This window comes from Carcharodon carcharias, chromosome 24 (genome assembly GCF_017639515.1).
Source record: "Carcharodon carcharias isolate sCarCar2 chromosome 24, sCarCar2.pri, whole genome shotgun sequence".
Lineage (NCBI taxonomy): Eukaryota > Metazoa > Chordata > Chondrichthyes > Lamniformes > Lamnidae > Carcharodon > Carcharodon carcharias.
Genome location: NC_054490.1, coordinates 17,694,224 through 17,707,401, shown reverse-complemented (window position 1 = coordinate 17,707,401; position 13,178 = coordinate 17,694,224). Strand labels below are relative to the sequence as shown.

The window sequence follows — 13,178 nt, the reverse complement described above, 5'->3', positions numbered from 1 at the left end:
TCCCTCCCAATCTCCTCATCCCTCCCCCCCAACCATCTCTTCCCAACAACCTACCTCCCTCCCAATCTGCTCACCCCCCAACCATCTATTCCCAACACCCTCCCTCCCTCCCGATCTCCTCAATGCTCACCCCGCCCCATCATCTATTCCCTACGCCCTCCATCCCTCCTAATCTCCTCAACCCCCCACCATCCATTCCAAATGCCCTCCCTCCCTCCCAATCTCCTCACCCCCCCACCATCTATTCCCAACGCCCTCCCTCCCTCCCAATCTCCTCCCTCCTCACCCCGCTCAATCGTCTATTCCCAACACCCTCCCTCCCTCCCAATCTCCTCAGTCCTCACCACCCACCTCCATCTATTCCCAACTCCCTCCCGCCCTCCCAATCTGCTCACCCCCCCCACCATCTATTCCCAACGCCCTCCCTCCCTCCCTATCTCCTCGCTCCTCACTCCCCCACCATCAATTCTCAACACCCTCCCTCCCTCCCAATCCCCTCACTCCACACCCCCTCCATCTATTCCCAACGTCCTCCCTCCCTCCTAATCTCCTCACCCCCCCACCATCTATTCACAACTACCTCCCTCCCTCCCAATCTCCTCAGTCCTCACCACCCACCTCCATCTATTCCCAACTCCCTCCCGCCCTCCCAATCTGCTCACCCCCCCACCATCTATTCCCAACGCCCTCCCTCCCTCCCAATCTCCTCGCTCCTCACTCCCCCACCATCAATTCTCAACACCCTCCCTCACTCCCAATCCCCTCACTCCACACCCCCTCCATCTATTCCCAACGTCCTCCCTCCCTCCTAATCTCCTCACCCCCCCACCATCTATTCACAACTACCTCCCTCCCTCCCAATCTCCTCACTCCTCAGCCCCTCCACCAGCTATTCCCAACACCTTCCCTCCCTCCTAATCACCTCACCCCCCCACCATCTATTCCCAATGCCCTCCCTCCTTCCCAATCTCCTCAACCCCCCCACCATCTATTCCCAAAGCCCTCCCTCCCTCCCAATCTCTTCACTCCTCACCCCCCACACCATCTATTCCCAATGCCATCTGTCCTTCCCAATCTCCTCAACCCCCCCCACCATCTATTCCCAAAGCCCTCCCTCCCTCCCAATCTCTTCACTCCTCACCCCCACACCATCTATTCCCAATGCCCTCCATCCCTCCCAATCTCCTCATCCCTCCCCCCCCACACCATCTATTCCGAATGCCCTCCGTCCCTCCCAATCTCCTCACGCCCCCCACCATCTATTCCCAACGCCGTCCCCCTCTCCCAATCTCCTCACCCCCCCCATCATCTATTCCCAATGACCTCCGTCCCTCCCAATCCTCCCCCACCACCATCTATTCCCAACGCCCTCCCTCCCTCCCAATCTCCTCACCCCGCCGCACCATCTATTCCCAACACCCTCCCTCCCTCCCAATCTCCTCAATCCTCAGCCCCCCCCACCATATATTCCCAACACCCTCCCTCCCTCCCAATCTCCTCACACTCCCGCTCCATCTATTCCCAACGCCCTCCCTCCCTCCCAATCTCCTCACTCCTCACCCGCCACCATCTATTCCCAATGCCCTCCCTCCCTCCCAAACTCCTCACTCCTCACCACCCCCACCATTTATTCCAAACCCCCTCCCTCCTTCCCTATCTCCTCATGCCCCCCACCATCTATTCCCAACGCCTTCCCTCCCTCCCAATCCCCTCACTCCTCACCACCCCACCATCTATTCCCAACATGCTCCCTCCCTCCCAATCCCCTCACTCCTCACCCCCCTCCATCTATTCCCAATGCCCTCCCTCCCTCCCAATCTGCTCACCCCCCACCATCTATTCCCAACGCCCTCCCTCCCTCCCAATCTCCTCACTCCTCACCCCCCCACCATCTATTCCCAACGCACTCCATCCCTCCCAATCTCCTCATCCCAACCCCAACCATCTCTTCCCAACACCCTCCCTCCCTCCCAATCTGCTCACCCCCCAACCATCTATTCCCAACACCCTCCCTCACTCCCGATCTCCTCAATGCTCACCCCGCCCCATCATCTATTCCCAACGCCCTCCATCCCTCCTAATCTCCTCACCCCCCCCACCATCTATTCCAAATGCCCTCCCTCCCTCCAATCTCCTCACCCCCCCACCATCTATTCCCAACGCCCTCCCTCCCTCCCAATCTCCTCATTCCTCATCCCCCCCACCATCTATTCCCAACACCCTCGCTCCCTCCCAATCTCCTCACTCCTCACCCCCCCCACCATCTAATCCCAACGCCCTCCCTCCCTCCCGATCTCCTCACCCCCTGACCATCTATTCCCAACGCCCTCCCTCCCTCCCAATCTCCTCACTCCTCACCCCCCCCACCATCTAATCCCAACGCCCTGCCTCACTCCCAATCTCCACACCACCCACACCAACTATTCCCAACGTCCTCCCTCCCTCCCAGTCTACTCACCCCCCCGACCATCTTTTCCCAACATCCTCCCTCCGTCCCTCCCGATCTCCTCATCCCCTGACCATCTATTCCCAACACCCTCCCTCCCTCCCGATCTCCTCACTCCCCCCACCATCTATTCCCGACTCCCACTCTCCCTCCCAATCCCATCACCCCTCCGACCATCTATTCCCAACGCCCTGCCTCCCTCCCAATCTCCTCACTCCTCACACCACCACCTTCTATTCCCAACACCCTGCCTCCCTCCCGATCTCCTCAACCCCCCAACCATCTATTCCCAACGCGCTCCCTCCCTCCCAATCCCCTCACCTCCCCCACCATCTATTCCCAACAGCCTCCCTCCCATCCAATCCCCTCCCTCCTCACCCCCCACAACATCTATTCCCAACGTCCTCCCGCCCTCCAAATCTCATCACCCACCCCACCATCCATTCCCAACGCCCTCCCTCCCTCCCAATCTCCTCACTCCTCACCTCCCCACCATCTATTCCCACCACCCTCCCTCCCTCCCAATACCCTTACTACACACGCTCCCAACCATCTATTCCCAACACCCTCCCTTCCTCCCGATCTCCTCACCCCCCCCACCATCTATTCCCGACTCCCACCCTCCCTCCCAATCCCCTCACCTCCACCACCATCAATTCCCAACGCCCTCCTTCCCAATCTCCTCAACCCCTCCACCATCTATTCCTAACACCCTCCCTCCCTCCCAATCTCCCCACCCCTCACCATCTATTCCCAACTCCCTCCCTCCCTCCCACTCCCCGCGCACCTCACCCCCCCCACCATCTATTCCCAGCGCCCTCCCTCCCACCCAATCCCCTCACTCCTTAACCCCCAACATCTATTCCCAACACCCTCCCAATCTCCTCACTCCTCACCCCCCACCATCTATTCCCAACAGCCTCCCTCCATCCCAGTCCCCCCACTCCTCACCCCCCCAATATCTATTCCCAACACCCTCCATCCCTCCCACTCCCCTCGCTCCTCAACCCCTCCCCCATCTATTCCCAACGCACTCCGTCCCCCACAATCTCCTCACCCCCCCAACCATCTATTCGCAACGCCCTCCCTCCCTCCCGATCTCCTCACCCCCCCGACCATCTATTCCCAACACCCTCCTTCCCTCCCGATCTCCTCACCCACCCCACCATATTTTCCTGACTCCCACCCTCCCTCCCAATCCCGTCACCCACCCGACCATCTATTCCCAACGCCCTCTGTCCCCCCCAATCTCCTCAACCCCCCCACCATCTATTCCCAATGCCCTCTGTCCCCCACAATCTCCTCACCCCCCCCACCATCTATTCCCAACGCCCTCCCTCACTCCCAATCACCTCACACCTCACCCTCAACATCTATTCCCAATCCCCTCCCTCCCTCCCAATCTCCTCACCCCCCCACCATCTATTCCCAACACCCTCACTCCCTCCCAATCTCCCCACCCCCCCACCATCTATTCCCAACGCCCTGCCTCCCTCCCAATCTCCTCACTCCTCACCCCCCACCATCTATTCCCAACTCCCTCCCTCCCTCCCGCTCCCCGCGCACCTCACCCCACCCACCATCTATTCCCAGCGCCCTCCCTCCCACCCAATCCCCTCACTCCTCACCCCCTCAACATCTATTCCCAATCCCCTCCCTCCCTCCCAATCTCCTCACCCCCCCACCATCTATTCCCAACGCCCTCCCTCCCTCCCAATCCCCTCGCTCCTCACCCCACCACCATCTATTCTCAACACCCTCCCTCCCAATCCCCTCCCTCCCAATCCCCTCGCTCCTCACCCCCACCACCATGTATTCCCAACGCCCTCCCTCCCAATCCCCTTGCTCCTCACCCCCCATAACATCTAATCCCAACGTCCTCCCGCCCTCCAAATCTTTTCCCCCCCACCATCTATTCCCAACGCCCTCTCTCCCTCCCAATCTCCTCACTCCTCACCCCCCCCACCATCTATTCCCAACGCCCACTCTCCCTCCCAATCTTCTCACTCCTCACCCCCCCCCACCATCTATTCCCAACGCCATCCCTCCCTCCCAATCTCCTCACCCCCCACCATCTAATCCCAACGCCCTGCCTCCCTCCCAATCTCCTCCCTCCTCACCCCCACGACCATCTATTCCCAACGCCCTCCTTCCCTCCCAATCTCCACACCCCCACACCAACTATTCCCAACGTCCTCCCTCCCTCCCAATCTCCTCACCCCCCCGACCATCTTTTCCCAATGCCCTCCCTCCCTCCCAATATCCACCCCCCGCCACCATCTATTCCCAACGCCCTCCCTCCCTCCCAATCCCCTCACTCCTCACCCCCCCCACCATCTATTCACAACACCTTCCCTCCCTCCCAATCTCCCCACTCCTCACCCCCTCACCATCTATTCCCAACCCCCTCCTTTCCTCCCAATCTCCTCACCCCCCCACCATCTATTCCCAACGCCCTCCCTCTTTCCCAATCTACTCACCCCCCCACCATCTATTCCCAACGCCCTCCCTCAATCCCAATCTCATCACCCCCCCCACCATCTATTCCCAATGCCGTCCCTCCCTCCCAATCTACTCACCCCCCCCACCATCTATTCCCGACTCCCACCCTCCCTCCCAATCCCCTCACCTCCCCCACCATCAATTCCCAACGCCCTCCCTCCCAATCTCTCAACCCCTCCACCATCTATTCCCAACGCCCTCCCTCCCTCCCAATCTCCACACCCCCCCACCATCTATTCCCAACGCCCTCCCTCCCTCCCAATCTCCTCACTCCTCACCCCCACCATCTATTCCCAACTCCCTCCCTCCCTCCCACTCCCCGCGCACCTCACCCCCCCCACCATCTATTCCCAGCGCCCTCCCTCCCACCCAATCCCCTCACTCCTTAATCCCCAACATCTATTCCCAACACCCTCCCAATCTCCTCACCCCCCACCATCTATTCCCAACAGCCTCCCTCTATCCCAATCCCCCCACTCCTCACCCCCCCAATATCTATTCCCAACACCCTCCATCCCTCCCACTCCCCTCTCTCCTCAACCCCTCCACCATCTATTCCCAACGCACTCCGTCCCCCACAATCTCCTCACCCCCCCGACCATCTATTCTCAACGCCCTCCCTCCCTCCCGATCTCCTCACCCCCCGACCATCTATTCCCAACACCCTCCCTCCCGATCTCCTCACCCACCCCACCATCTTTTCCCGACTCCCAACCTCCCTCCCAATCCCATCACCCCCCCGAACATCTATTCCCAATGCCCTCTGTCCCCCCCAATCTCCTCAACCCCCCCACCATCTATTCCCAATGCCCTCTGTCCCCCACAATCTCCTCACCCCCCCACCATCTATTCCCAACGCCCTCCCTCACTCCCAATCACCTCATTCCTCGCCCTCAACATCTATTCCCAACCCCCTCCCTCCCTCCCAATATCCTCACTCCTCACCCCCCCCACCATAAATTCCCAACACCCTCCCTCCCTCCCAATCTCCTCACACCCCCACCATCTATTCCCAACACCCTCCCTCCCTCCCAATCTCCTCACCCCCCCACCATCTATTCCCAATGCCCTCCCTCCCTCCCAATCCCCTCGCTCCTCACCCCACCACCATCTATTCTCAAAGCCCTCCCTCCCTCCCATTCCCCTCCCTCCCAATCCCCTCGCTCCTCACCCCCACCACCATGTATTCCCAACGCCCTCCCTCCCAATCCCCTCGCTCCTCACCCCCCATAACATCTAATCCCAACGTCCTCCCGCCCTCCAAATCTCTTCCCCCCCACCATCTATTCCCAACGCCTTCTCTCCCTCCCAATCTCCTCACTCCTCACCCCCCCACCATCTATTCCCAACGCCCTCTCTCTCTCCCAATCTCCTCACTCCTCACCCCCCCCCACCATCTATTCCCAACGCCCTCTCTCCCTCCCAATCTCCTCACTCCTCATCCCCCCCCACCATCTATTCCCAACGCCATCCCTCCCTCCCAATCTCCTCACCCCCCCACCATCTAATCCCAACGCCCTGCCTCCCTCCCAATCTCCTCCCTCCTCACCCCCACGACCATCTATTCCCAACGCCCTCCCTCCCAATCTCCACACCCCACACACCAACTATTCCCAACATCCTCCCTCCCTCCCAATCTCCTCACCCCCCCGACCATCTTTTCCCAATGCCCTCCCTCCCTACCAATATCCACCCCCCGCCACCATCTATTCCCAACGCCCTCCCTCCCTCCCAATCTCCCCACTCCTCACCCCCCCACCATCTATTCCCAACCCCCTCCTTTCCTCCCAGCTCCTCACCCCCCCACCATCTATTCCCAACGCCCTCCCTCTTTCCCAATCTACTCACCCCCCCCACCATCTATTCCCAACGCTCTCCCTCAATCCCAATCTCCTCACACCCCCACCATCTATTCCCAACGCCCTCCCTCAATCCCAATCTCATCACCCCCCCCACCATCTATTCCCAATGCCGTCCCTCCCTCCCAATCTACTCACCCCCCCACCACCATCTATTCCCAGCACCCTACCTCCCTCCCAAACTCCTCACTCCTCACCCCCCACCATCTTTTCCCAACACCCTCCATCCCTCCCAATCCCCTCACTCCTCACCCCCCCCACCATCTATTCCCAATGCCCTCCCTCCATCCCAATCTCCTCACTCCTCACCCCCCCGCACCATCTAATCCCAACGCCCCCCCTCCCTCCCGATCTCCTCACCCCCCCCACCATCTATTCCTAACGCCCTCCCTCCCTCCCAAACACCACACTCCTCATCCCCCCCACCATCTATTCCCAACGCCCTCTCTCCCTCCCAATATCCTCAGTCCCCACACCAACTATTCCCAACGTCCTCACTCCCTCCCAATCTCCTCACCCCCCCAACCATCTTTTCCCAACGTCCTCCCGCCCAATCTCCTCCCCCCCCAACCATCAATTCCCAACGCCCTCTCTCCCTCCCAATCTCCTCACTTCTTCAACCCCCCCACCATCTATTCACAACCCCTTCCTTTCCTCCCAATCTCCTCACTCCTCACCCCCCCACGATCTATTCCCAACACCCTCCCTCCGTCCCTCCCGATCTCTTCACCCCCCCCCGACCATCTATTCCCAACGCCCTCCCTCCCTCCCGATCTCCTCACCACCCCCACCATCTATTCCCGACTCCCACCCTCCCTCCCAATCCCGTCACCCCCCCACCATCTATTCCCAACACCCTGCCTCCCTCCCAATCTCCTCACTCCTCACACCCCACCATCTATTCCCAACACCCTCCCTCCCTTCCAATCTCCCCACCCCCCAAACCATCTATTCCCAACTCCCTCCCTCACTCCCACTCCCCGCGCACCTCACCCCCCCACCATCTATTCCCAGCGCCCTCCCTCCCACCCAATCCCCTCACTCCTCACCCCCCCACCATCTATTCCCAGCGCCCTCCCTCCCTCCCAATCCCCCCACTCCTCAGCCCCCAATATCTATTCACAACACCCTCCATCCCTCCCACTCCCCTCGCTCCTCAACCCCTCCACCATCTATTCCCAACGGCCTCTGTCCACCCTAATCTCCACACCCCCCCACCATCTATTCCCAACTCCCACCCTCCCTCCCAATCCCGTCACCCCCCCGACCATCTATTCCCAACGCCCTCTGTCCCGCCCAATCTCCTTAACACCCCCACCATCTATTCCCAACGCCCTACCTCCCTCCCAATCTCCTCACCTCCCCCACCATCTATTCCCAACAACCTCCCTCCCTCCCGATCTCCTCACCACCCCCACGATCTTTTCCCAACGCCCTCCCTCCCTCCCAATCTCCTCACCCCCACCACCATCTATTCCCAACACCCTCCCTCCCTCCCAATCCCCTCGCTCCTCACCCCCCACAAGATCTATTCCCAAAGCACTCCCTCCCTCCCAATCTCCTCACTCCTCACCCCCCCCCATCATCTAATCCCAACGCCCTCCCTCCCAATCTCCTCACCCCACGACCATCTTTTCCCAATGCCCTCTCTCCCTCCCAAACTCCCCACCCCCCCACCATCTATTCACAACACCCTCCATCCCTCCCAATCTCCTCACTCCTCACCCCCCCACCATCTATTCCCAACGCCCTCCCTCAATCCCAATCTACTCACCCCCCCCACCATCTATTCCCAATACCCTCCCTCACTTCCAATCCCCTCACTCCTCACCCCCCCCACCAGCTATTCCCAACACCCTCCCAATCTCCTCACTCCTCACCCCCCACCATCGATTCCCAACGCCCTCCCTCCCTCCCGATCTCCACACGGCCCCAACATCTATTCCCAACTCCCTCCCTCCCTCCCAATCCCCTCACTCCTCACCCCCCACCACCATCTATTCCCAACACCCTCCCTCCCAATCTCCTCACGCCTCACCCCCCCACCATCTATTCCCAATGCCCTCCCTCCCTCCCAATCTCCTCAACCCCCCACCATCTATTCCCAACACCCTCCCTCCCAATCTCCTCACCCCCCCACCATCTATTCCCAACGCCCTCCCTCACTCCCAATCACCTCACTCCTCACCCCCTCAACATCTATTCCCAACCCCCTCCCTCCCTCCCAATCTCCTCACTTCTCACCCCCCCCACCATAAATTCCCAACACCCTCCCTCCCTCCCAATCTCCTCACCCCCCCACCATCTATTCCCAACGCCCTCCCTCCCTCCCAATCCCCTCGCTCCTCACCCCCCCACCATCTATTCCCAACGCCCTCCCTCCCTCCCAATCCCCTCAACTCCCCCACCATCTATTCCCAATGCCCTCCCTCCCACCCAATGCCCTCACGCCTCACCCCCCCACCATCTATTCCCAATGCCATCCCTCCCTCCCAATCTCCTCAACCCCCCACCATCTATTCCCAACACCCTCCCTCCCAATCTACTCACCCCCACAACCATCTATTCTCAATGCCCTCCCTCCCTCCCAATCCCCTCCCTCCCAATCCCCTCGCTCCTCACCCCCACCACCATGCATTCCCAACACCCTCCCTCACAATCCCCTCGCTCCACACCCCCCATAACATCTAATCCCAACGTCCTCCCGCCCTCCAAATCTCTTCCCCCCCCCACCATCTATTCCCAACGCCCTCTCTCCCTCCCAATCTCCTCACTCCTCACCCCCCCCACCATCTATTCCCAACGCCCTCTCTCCCTCCCAATCTCCTCACTCCTCACCCCCCCCACCATCTATTCCCAACGCCCTCTCTCCCTCCCAATCTCGTCACTCCTCACCCCCCTCAACATCTATTCCCAACGCCCTCCCTCAATCGCAATCTCATCACCCCCCCCATCATCTATTCCCAATGCCGTCCCTCCCTCCCAATCTCCTCACTCCTCACCTCCCCACCATCTATTCCCAACACCCTCCCTCCTCCCCAATCTCCTCACTCCTCACCCCCCCGCACCATCTAATCCCAACGCCCCCCCTCCCTCCCGATCTCCTCACCCCCCCACCATCTATTCCTAACGCCCTCCCTCCCTCCCAAACACCACACTCCTCATCCCCCCCACCATCTATTCCCAACGCCCTCTCTCCCTCCCAATCTCCTCACTCCTCACCCCCCACCATCTTTTCCCGACACCCTCCATCCCTCCCAATCCCCTCACTCCTCATCCTCCCCACCATCTATTCCCAACACCCTACCTCCCTCCCAATATCCTCAGTCCCCACACCAACTATTCCCAACGTCCTCCCTCCCTCCCAATCTCCTCACCCCCCCAACCATCTTTTCCCAACGTCCTCCCTCCCTCCCAATCTCCTCCCCCCCCAACCATCAATTCCCAACGCCCTCTCTCCCTCCCAATCTCCCCACTTCTTCAACCATCTTTTCCCAACGCCCTCTCTCCCTCCCAATCTCCCCACTTCTTCAACCTCCCCACCATCTATTCACAACCCCTTCCTTTCCTCCCAATCTCCTCACTCCTCACCCCCCCACCATCTATTCCCAACACCCTCCCTTCGTCCCTCCCGATCTTTTCACCCCCCCGACCATCTATTCCCAACGCCCTCCCTCCCTCCCGATCTCCTCACCCCCCCCCACCATCTATTCCCGACTCCCACCCTCCCTCCCAATCCCGTCACTCCCCCACCATCTATTCCCAACGCCCTGCCTCCCTCCCAATCTCCTCACTCCTCACACCCCACTATCTATTCCCAACGCCGTCCCTCCCTCCCAATCTCCTCAATCCCTCCACCATCTATTCCCAACACCCTCCCTCCCTCCCAATCTCCTCACCCACCCCCACCATCTATTCCCAACACCCTCCCTCCCTCCCAATCTCCTCACTCCTCACCCCCCACCATCTATTCCCAGCGCCCTCCATCCCTCCCGATTTCCTCAACCCCCCCGTCATCTATTCCCAACTCCCTCCCTCACTCCCACTCCCCGCGCACCTCACCCCCCCACCATCTATTCCCAGCGCCCTCCCTCCCACCCAATCCCCTCACTCCTCACCCCCCCACCATCTATTCCCAGCGTCCTCCCTCCCACCCAATCCCCTCACTCCTTAACCCCCAACATCTATTCCCAACACCCTCCCAATTTCCTCACTCCTCACCCCCCACCATCTATTCCCAACACCCTCCATCCCTCCCAAAAACCTCGCTCCTCAACACCCCCACCATCTGTTCCCAACAGCCTCCCTCCCTCCCAATCCTCCCACTCCTCACCCCACCAATATCTATTCACAACACCCTCCATCCCTCCCACTCCCCTCGTTCCTCAACCCCTCCACCATCTATTCCCAACGGCCTCTGTCCACCCTAATCTCCTCACCCCCCCACCATCTATTCCCAACGCCCTACCTCCCTCCCAATCTCCTCACTCCTCACCCCCCCGACCATTTATTCCCAACGCCCTCCCTCCCTCCCGATCTCCTCACCCCCCCGACCATCTATTCCCAACTCCCTCCCTCCTTCCCGATATCCTCACCCCCCCACCATCTATTCCCAACTCCCACCCTCCCTCCCAATCCCGTCACCCCCCCGACCATCTATTCCCAACGCCCTCTGTCCCGCCCAATCTCCTCAACACCCCCACCATCTATTCCCAACGCCCTACCTCCCTCCCAATCTCCTCACCCCCACCACCATCTATTCCCAACACCCTCCATCCCTCCCAATCCCCTCGCTCCTCACCCCCCCATCATCTAATCCCAACGCCCTCCCTCCCAATCTCCTCACCCCACGACCATCTTTTCCCAATGCCCTCTCTCCCTCCCAATCTCCCCACCCCCCCACCATCTATTCACAACACCCTCCTTCCCTCCCAATCTCCTCACTCCTCACCCCCCCACCATCTATTCCCAATGCCCTCCTTCACTTCCAATCCCCTCACTCCTCACCACCCCCACCAGCTATTCCCAACACCCTCCCAATCTCCTCACTCCTCACCCCCCACCATCGATTCCCAACGCCCTCCCTCCCTCCCGATCTCCACACGGCCCCAGCATCTATTCCCAACTCCCTCCCTCCCTCCCAATCCCCTCACTCCTCACCCCCCACCACCATCTATTCCCAACACCCTCCCTCCCAATCTCCTCACGCCTCACCCCCCCACCATCTATTCCCAATGCCCTCCCTCCCTCCCAATCTCCTCAACCCCCCCACCATCTAATCCCAACAACCTCCCTCCCTCCCAATCTCCTCACCCCCCCACCATCTATTCCCAACGCCCTCCCTCACTCCCAATCACCTCACTCCTCACCCCCTCAACATCTATTCCCAACCCCCTCCCTCCCTCCCAATCTCCTCACTCCTCACCCCCCCCACCATAAATTCCCAACACCCTCCCTCCCTCCCAATCTCCTCACCCCCCCACCATCTATTCCCAACGCCCTCCCTCCCTCCCAATCCCCTCGCTCCTCACCCCCCCACCATCTATTCCCAACGCCCTCCCTCCCTCCCAATCCCCTCAACTCCCCCACCATCTATTCCCAATGCCCTCCCTCCCGCCCAATCCCCTCACTCCTCACCCCCCCACCATCTATTCCCAACAACCTCCCTCCCTCCCAATCTACTCACCCCCACAACCATCTATTCTCAATGCCCTCCCTCCCTCCCAATCCCCTCCCTCCCAATCCCCTCGCTCCTCACCCCCACCACCATGCATTCCCAACGCCCTCCCTCACAATCGCCTCGCACCTCACCCCCCCATAACATCTAATCCCAACGTCCTCCCGCCCTCCAAATCTCTTCCCCCCCCACCATCTATTCCCAACGCCCTCTCTCCCTCCCAATCTCCTCACTCCTCACCCCCCCACCATCTATTCCCAATGCCCTCTCTCCCTCCCAATCTCCTCACTCCTCACCCCCCCACCATCTATTCCCAACGCCCTCTCTCCCTCCCAATCTCCTCACTCCTCACCCCCCCCACCATCTATTCCCAACGCCATCCCTCCCTCCCAATCTCCTCACCCCCCCACCATCTAATCCCAAGGCCCTGCCTCCCTCCCAATCTCCTCACTCCTCACCCCCCCCATCATCTAATCCCAACGCCCTCCCTCCCTCCCAATCTCCACACCCCCCACACCAACTATTCCCAACGTCCTCCCTCCCTCCCAATCTCCTCACCCCCCCGACCATCTTTTCCCAATGTCCTCCCTCCCTCCCAATATCCTCGCCCCGCCACCATCTATTCCCAACGCCCTCCCTCCCTCCCAATCCCCTCACTCCTCACCCCCCCACCATCTATTCACAACACCTTCCC

General features: G+C 60.4%; 1 protein-coding gene across 1 annotated transcript in view; it reads left to right on the top strand.

Moving 5' to 3' along the window:
• The window catches only part of LOC121269382 (macrophage-capping protein-like), a 167,537-nt gene that overhangs the window by 143,950 nt on the left and 10,409 nt on the right, over window positions 1-13,178 (top strand). The gene's annotated exons all lie outside the window — the stretch shown is intronic.